The sequence below is a fragment of the Vulpes vulpes genome, chromosome 10, assembly GCF_048418805.1.
Source record: "Vulpes vulpes isolate BD-2025 chromosome 10, VulVul3, whole genome shotgun sequence".
Lineage (NCBI taxonomy): Eukaryota > Metazoa > Chordata > Mammalia > Carnivora > Canidae > Vulpes > Vulpes vulpes.
This window is the reverse complement of record NC_132789.1, coordinates 16,649,311-16,657,560: the sequence shown is the minus strand read 5'-3', so window position 1 is coordinate 16,657,560 and position 8,250 is coordinate 16,649,311. Positions and strand designations below refer to the sequence as shown.

The following is an 8,250-nucleotide window of genomic DNA, read 5'->3' as shown; positions in this document are numbered from 1 at the left end:
TGGTGGCGGAGGGGACACTGCGGCGTGGCGCCGGGAGCGCTAGGAAAGGGGCTTGGCGGATGGCCCCAAAGATGCCCCGACCTTGGTGGCCCGCACCAAGGTCTTAACACGCCTGGCGGCTCCCACAGTGACCCGGAGCCGCCGGAACCTCCAGAGATGCGGGCGGGATGCTCTCCCAGGGGGTGCAACTTTGGAAATGAGGAGAAAGGTGCAGTAAACTGGCGACCTTAGGATAGAGGCACTCTGTGACAGCACTTTGCGCAGACACCAGAGCCAGAATGGCGAGGAAGGACACTGCTGGAAGGAGTGTCTGTGGGGTATTTCATCCACTCCAGTACCGCGGAGTGCCACCAGCATGACCCTGGTACCTCAGCCAGAGAACGTTTTCAGTTGTCAAAACAGAAGAGAAGCCAGGTGGCATCTGTATAACCTGGACTTTGCAGGGCCTGATGATGATCAAGTTTCAGGTAGGACCCATTTGCTGTTCCTCCAGCTGTTGGCCCTCCCCTCCCCTTCACATCCTTTTAGATGTTAGAGAAATTCTTGCTCCTTTGGGCAGCCAGGGAATCACAAAGGCCTGATCTGAATCTCAGATCCTAGCTCTGCCACTTTCTGAAATTCCCCAACTTGGGCAAGTATCATCAACCTCTTCGAATCTTTTCTCTTCTCTAAAATTCAGGTAACAATCCTAACCAATTCCTTGGTAACATGTAATAACACCATGCACGTTAAAGATCTGGCCCTGTACTTGAAACAGGGCCCACGGGCAGTTCACCCAGTTAGTTCCTTTCCCTCTGCACCTTATGAGGCTCCATTTACCATTCTTGTCTAGTAATGGGATACTTGAAATTCGAAGGGGGGATGGGGTATGAGCTTCCCAGGCTCTCTCCCTATTCTAGTCTCTGCCCTGATGCCATCCATGTGTGAGAATCAAGCAAGTTTAGTCACCGCCTAGCCTCAAGAGGACAGATGGACAGATTGCCAAATGCTACACCTCATTCATGCCAAGGGTTCACCTTCCTCTGCACTGCCTGATTCTTTTACATCCCCAAATGCAGAGAATTAAGAAAAACAAATGACATGGGTAGGAAAAGCAACTGCCAGAGGCCAAAGGGAACAAGAAGAGTGCGGCAAACTGTTCCCTAGCTCACCTATAAGGGACCGAGCTACCATACCAAAGTCACTCAGGTTCCTAAAGCATAAACACTAAGGCAGGCTGGAGTGCAGCCCAAAAGCCTCATTGCACTCAGATGTAAAGGGTGTGAAGGGCCTACCTTCTCCGAGTTTGGGGTGAACCAATATCTTACTTATCCCAGCCCTGAGAACAATGTGTGTTCAGCAGGGTTAATAGCCGGTGTACATTCTGTATAAATCACAGGAGATCAAATACCTTATGAGAATCCCTCAGGAGCTTATCAGAGGCAGTGGGCAGAAAGGTGTTCTAAATCCCTGCTGTGCCACTCTTGATTGTCTTTCTGAAATTCCCCAAGTATTCCTGGGCCAGTCCTCTGTTAACAACCAATTTCTGAAAACAGTGAGGAACCTGGCTGTGTCACCTATGATATTAGAATAAATAAAAGCAATCAAGATTATGTTTGTGGCGCAAATGGATGAAACTCTTGCACTCAGATTCTGGATAATTCCTGAATACATGCCAAGATTCCATTTCATTTGTACAATTTGCTAATTCATTGACTTAAGGATTTCTAGAACCAGGCACCATGTTAAACACCTGGGATACAAAGATTCATCCATTCCTTCAACAAACACTTGAGTCCCTGTTATTTGCCAGGCACTCTTCTAGGTACCAGAGACATGGTGATAAACAAAACAGTCTCTCTTCTTGGTGACAAATGAACAACTCTGTAAATGCATGGGAAATTAATGGTGATAAACTGATGGTGCTTACTGCCATGAGGAGAAATAAAGCAGCTAAGAGAGGAGGGCTTAATGGAGGGTGCTCTTTTAGACAGTGATTAGAGAGGGCCTCTCTAGGGAGGGACCACAGCGAAGCAAGGGAGCAAGCCATGCACATATCCAGGGGAAGAGCTTTCCCTGGCAGAGGAGAGATGGTTCCTAAATCCTGAGGAGAAAACAGCTTGGCATATTCAAGGAGAAGCAAAGAGACAAATGGGGCTGGAATGAGCAAGGGGGGAGAGTGGTACAGATGAAATTAGAGGGGAACGCAGGGGCCAGACAGCCGAGGGCTTTGGGTTTTTTTCTAAATGTGAAGGGAAGCCGTTAGCGTTAGTGGGTTTGTGGTAGAGGAGCGGCAGATGGTTGTTTACGTTGTTAAAGGATCATTGGCTGCTTTGCAGCAGGTCCTCTGTTGGACAGCAGTGTGGCAACGTGGATCCAGTCAGGTGCTGTCACATGGAACAGGTGGGAGAGGATGGCAGCTTAACTAGAATGATTGGTGGGGGAGGTGGCGAGAAGTGGTCAGATTCGAGAGATATTTAAAGAATGATGGTGAGATTCAGCCCCTTCTCTCAAGGAATTCACAGAAAAAAATCAAAAGAGGAGCAAAGCCACTATAATGTAATAGGAAATAGGCAATAAGGGAATGATAAACTGGGCACGAGAGTACCAAAACAGAAACCCTTATGGGGAAGGCATTGGAGAAGGTGACATTTGAGCTGTGTTTGAAGAAGTGAAATATCACCAGATAATTAAGGAAGGTAAAAGGAAGGTCATTCCAGGCAGAGGAAACAGCTTAAGTGAAGGTTTGGGAGCATGAGCCTAGCCTGCACAGTGTGTTTGGGAATCCTTTGGGGACTTGGGGGGAGGGGGGTGGGCAGTAGACAAGACCAACCTGGAAAGGTGATTGAAGGAATATGAAAGGAATGAAATCCTTGTGAAATCCTTGTGAAATCAAGGATATTCATAATCCTTGTGAAATCAATGGGACCTACTTCCCTAAGGTCCGTCTTGTCCACTCCATCAGAATGCAGCTCTGCCTGTGTCCTGTACATCCTTGTAAAACCTTCAAGAATTCTCTGTTGTTGGGCAGCCCAACAGGAAGGGCTGAATTTCTGAAGGAATATGAATTTGACACTCAGGAGCACATCCTTTATTCGTTCAACAACAGAGAATTCTTTTTTTTTAATATTTTATTTATTTGGGGGGATCCCTGGGTGGCGCAGCGGTTTGGCGCCTGCCTTTGGCCCAGGGCGCGATCCTGGAGACCCGGGATCGAATCCCACATCAGGCTCCCGGTGCATGGAGCCTGCTTCTCCCTCCGCCTGTGTCTCTGCCTCTCTCTCTCTCTCTGTGACTATCATAAATAAATTAAAAAAAATATTTTATTTATTTATTCATGAGAGACACAGAGAGAGAGAGAGAGAGAGGGACACAGGCAGAGGGAGAAGCAGGCTCCATGCAGGGAGCCCAACGTGGGACTCGATCCCAGGTCCCAAGGATCACACCCTGGGCTGAAGGCGGCGCTAAACGGCTGAGCCACCTGGACTGCCCAACAACAGAGAATTCTTGAAGGTTTTACAAGGATGTACAGGACACAGGCAGAGCTGCATTCTGATGGAGTGGACAAGACGGACCTTAGGGAAGTAGGTCCCATTGATTTCACAAAAACGAATGAGTGCTCACCACGTGCACCGCGTGCACCATTAAGAGAGTGGTAGATAAATGGCCATCGTGCCTTTCTTTGCGGATGTTAAGTCTGGTGGGGAGGTAACGGGGACTATATATAGAGGCAGGGTCAGATTCAGGAAATATTTCAGAAATAACATCATTAAAACAGGGAAAGTTGGGGATGTGGAAAATGAGGAGGGCTTGCCTTTCTGATTGTGAGATACAATGGGAATACAGTTACTGCAAAGTATCCTGCCTCGGAGAAATAATTTTTAAATAATCCATATGAATTATATATACTTTAGAGCTCTGAGAGCATTTTCACATAAAACTTCTCACTTTTCCTTAAGTGTTACACAAGCTGTAATTATTAAATAATTATATGTTGCAATATTATCTGACTGTATAACCCTCGGTCAAAGTGATGCAAAAGAAGAGCTGATTTGGAGGCCTGGAAAAGACATCCCAGCATATGAGGGCAGTTAGAGAAGATGGGTCTGAGACCTTGGCAGCAGTGTCAAGAGAACAGTGTGCTTAGCTGTCTGTATGTCTTACTTCTAAAAAAAATCCATTCACAAGGAGTAAGGCAGGGCTGAAGGCAAAATTCTGAAAAACGTACAAGGGTCTTCACTTCCCGCCCTGATAATGTCATCTCTCTGTAGCAAATTCCTCTAAAAGAACTGTTCTTCCCTGACCAGGACTGTGCATCATATTTAGAGTCTAGAAAAAGGTGGTGGAGCATTTGCACAGTGGTGCTTGAATTAATTCTCCATGACGTTTCTTGTCTAGCTCGTTCCTTTCTGCCTGTTGTCAGAATCAAATTCCGTACTTAATCTCTCCCTTGTTTTCAGATGACAAAATCTCTGTTAGGTTTCAGAAAGCTGGGATTACAAAATGTTCTTATGGCTTTAAGTCCTCTTTGGTGATTGGGGAACTCAGGAAAAGGATTGGATGAGTTTTTGTTTTTGGTGGGGAGAGGGCAGCCAGTGGACTAGATAGGGGATCCCTTTCCAGAAATCTGCCTCTGGACGCAAATATTCATCACTTAAGAGGATTCCAAGATTTTTAAAATAAAGTGAAAATGGATGTGGGTCACAGGAACACATGTGTGTGTCAAAACTGAACTGCACACATAAGACTACACATCTCACCATGTATAAATTATAACTCAATAAAAAGATCAAACAGGCAGGACAGATAGAGCAAAAATAATACTGCCAAGTAGAACCAACTTGGACTGTCTTAGGGATGTGATTTAGCCATGATTTTTCAAAATAGTAGCAATTGAACTCTGTTGGTAAGAATCTCTGACAGTGAGGCCAAGGTTGTCATGAGCTGATTCCTATGTAGGCCACTAGCTCTCCATGGTTTTGTGGGTGCAACTTGTACCATTCATCTTAGCTAGCAAATTCTGTATTTACTTGTTTCCTGGTTCCAAAGACAAAGGTGAAAGAAAGCACAGATGAGGGAAATTCTGTCCCCTATAGATGACTCGTCAGAAGTTACCAACTATTATTATTATTATTATTATTATTATTATTATTATTATTATATTACTGAAGTACAATTGACACCCAATGTGACTTTAGTTTCAGGTGTACAACAGAATGACTCAACAACTCTATACATTATGCTGTGCTCACCACAAGAGTAGTTACCAGCTGCCACCAGACAATGCCATTATGGTACCACTGACTATATGCCCTGTGCTGTACCTTTCCTCCTTGTGACTCAATTCATTCCAGAACTGGTTACCATCTTCTAAGAACAGCATGTCTGATCTCCAAATGTTAGAACATATCATGACCACTGGTCTCCTTCAGAATAGTCCTCCCTTTCCTTCCTTAATCCAGAGCAGTTCTCAGCCTCTCTGAGATCTTAACTGGGTGCAGGAGTGATCATCCCCGCACCCTCATGCCTTACTCTTAATACGATACCACACACCCCTGTATTCCATTGGAGGAGATATATACCAACAGCGTACAACACACTGGAAGTCACCATTATAACCGTGCAGTTTCCATTAGCTGAAATGCAACCCATGTTCTGGTGACCTAATGACACTCCAACCACAGTGGCCTCCTTTATTATATGCCCCTCCCCCAAAAGACAGTATGTTCCATGAAAGCAAAGACAGGCCTGTTTTAGTCACTACAGGATATCCAGCACCTAGCACAGTAACTGGCACATTATAGGTGGGTCACCTAATATCTAGTGAATGACTAACAAATCAAAAGAAGCCAAGCATTCCTGTTTTTATGGCAACAGTCCCCTATGTTTGGACTAAATGGGGGGAAATACAATTGAAAGATGATTCGACATGGTTTGGTCTGGTTTTCCCCTTCAGATAGATCATTTTCTTTGTATGTATATACAACCTGGATCCCCAGTGACCGGCCAGCATAAAAGTACATGTGACCTTTAAGGACCAGGCCTGTTTTTGCCACAGGCTGGAGGGTTCTATGTCTTTTAATTGCCTGGAGGTCTCAACCAAAATCAAAGTCAGCCAACAGTGCAGACTGTGAGCAGGGTGGTTACATCTGTGGCACTTGGAAATGCGCCTGGCCCTACACCAACCAGACCTCCTAGTACCAAGAGGTTGGAAACAAAGTGGGTTCAGCAAAGGAAGCTCACAGTGCTGCATAGAATGGTAGAGCTACTCAGGACGTCACCTAGAGTTAGACCCTCTTGGCAGTGAACTTAAGTAGACTGGGAGGCACTGGGAGCTCAAAGACATAACCATTTACCAACTCGCATGGAAGTATTTCAGTATTTTCACAATCGAAAGGCAATACCAGCGTGTATTGTCGGATTTCTGGTCCTGAGTATCAGTAGAACTATCCAGGAAGCCCCTGCTTCCTCAGAAGCTGCAACGTCCCAGTGTTCAGATGAGATGTATAAGCAGTGTGTTTGCCTGGACATCTAAACATTGTGGCTCTGACTGACAGGATCTTGATGGGAGGCTCCTCACCTTACAGAGTTTGAGATCATTTTCCTTTAGCAGGGCTGACATCACTGGCCTGAAGGTAGATTCTACGCAACTGCCCTATCTGGAGAACAATCATTCCTGCTGGTATGTGAGTCACTGAGAGAGAGAGAGAGAGAGAGAGAGAGAGAGAGAGAGAAAATTCAGAGACCTTCTGAAGCAGATCTCTGCTCCCCCAGCACTGACACAGCCAGCTCTGTCCCTGGGCTATGTGTAACCCAGCAACAATGACGGATATGAAGATGGGGCTGGATCAGGAAGTCGAAGGTCTGGAGCAAAAACCCCAAAGATACTCAGCCTTTAATGGAGGGCTTTCAGAAAAGATCCGACAAATTCTCTGCCCTTTCAACTTCACTTTCTGTTCTCTTTTTATCTGCTTTCAGCATTTCCAATTAATCTTGGAATGAGAGCCCAAGGCAAGAAGCCAGTGGTGCCTGAGGAATGCTAAAGAGCAAACCGATCCAGGGAAACAAATGCCAGCAAGGGACCCCACAGCAAAGAGACAGACACTGTGAGCAACTCTCCTGTTACCATGAGGCTTGCGAGGCGTGTGCGCGGGTCTCCGCATTGGCACCATCTGCCAATTCCTCAGGAGGACAGAACAAACCAGCGAGGCATGAAGATTAGATTATGTAACGCTCGAGGATTGCTGTTTTCAAAGAGGAAACAAATGGAACAAATTGATTTGTTTGTCAGAGTCATGTCACTGTCAGAGACCCGTTCCCTCCTTCTCCAAGAGGACCTCATTAAAGGGGGAAATGACTGCACAGATTCACAACATGTGAGACCACAATCAGCTCCATTCATAAGAACAAGTCCAATTTCCAGAGTTGCACTGATAAATCCTGCTCTGCCCCCTTGCCAGAAAAATGACTATTCCCTACTACCTACTAGGTACTGACATGGCAAGGAACGTAACTGCCAGTCACAAGATTCAGAACCTGAGTGCTTTCCTGAACTGACCTCACTTGCTTCTGCGGGAGCAGTAGCCAATTTTGAGACCAGTGGGGTCATGTTTACTATTCAGAGCTCTAAACAGGTGCTTTGATAGAGTGGGGATGTATTCTTAAAAATACATGCATCAGTAACATTGTATGGTGACAGATGGTAACTACACTCATCTTGGTGAGCCCTGAGTAATGTATAGAGTTGTTGAGTCAGTGTTGTGCACCTGAAACTAAGAGAATATTGTATGTCAACTATACTTTGATAATGAATTTTTTTCACATACATGGGGCAAGAAGGAGAATTCATTGCATGTCTGGGATTCTTTTGCCATTGCTGGGCCTCTCTCAAAATGCTAAGCAGAATAATTTTTATGGTCACATTCAGTAGAAGAATAAATGAATAAACAATAACCCTGAACCTACTGCCATAGTGCCGTTCCTAAAGATTTTGTTTTCTTACAAAAATATCAAGATTTAAATGTCAAGTTTTTACTCAACAAGGAAATGAAGTCTTCTCTACTAGTATTTTCCATTTGCCCCTTCAGATTCATTTTTTCTACCCATCCTGCTGTTTGCCCCGGGGTGCTCACCTGTCTAAACTACATCAACTCCATTCCTTTGTCCTCTTCCATTTGGGCACAACAGAAGACTGGAGGGCAGAAGGAGGGTGAGGTCGATGTATTTATTTCCACAGTTCCCTCTCTGCCAGATAACCTCAGGGCTGGGTTG

At 45.2% G+C, this 8,250-nt stretch overlaps 1 long non-coding RNA gene across 1 annotated transcript; it reads left to right on the top strand.

The window, feature by feature from the left end:
* The first annotated feature begins 7 nt into the window (after window positions 1–7).
* LOC140594149 (uncharacterized) lies at window positions 8–7,936 on the top strand. Its single transcript, XR_011994652.1, has 2 exons — window positions 8–467; window positions 6,958–7,936. It is a non-coding gene; the product is annotated as an uncharacterized lncRNA (long non-coding RNA).
* Window positions 7,937–8,250: the final 314 nt, after the last annotated feature.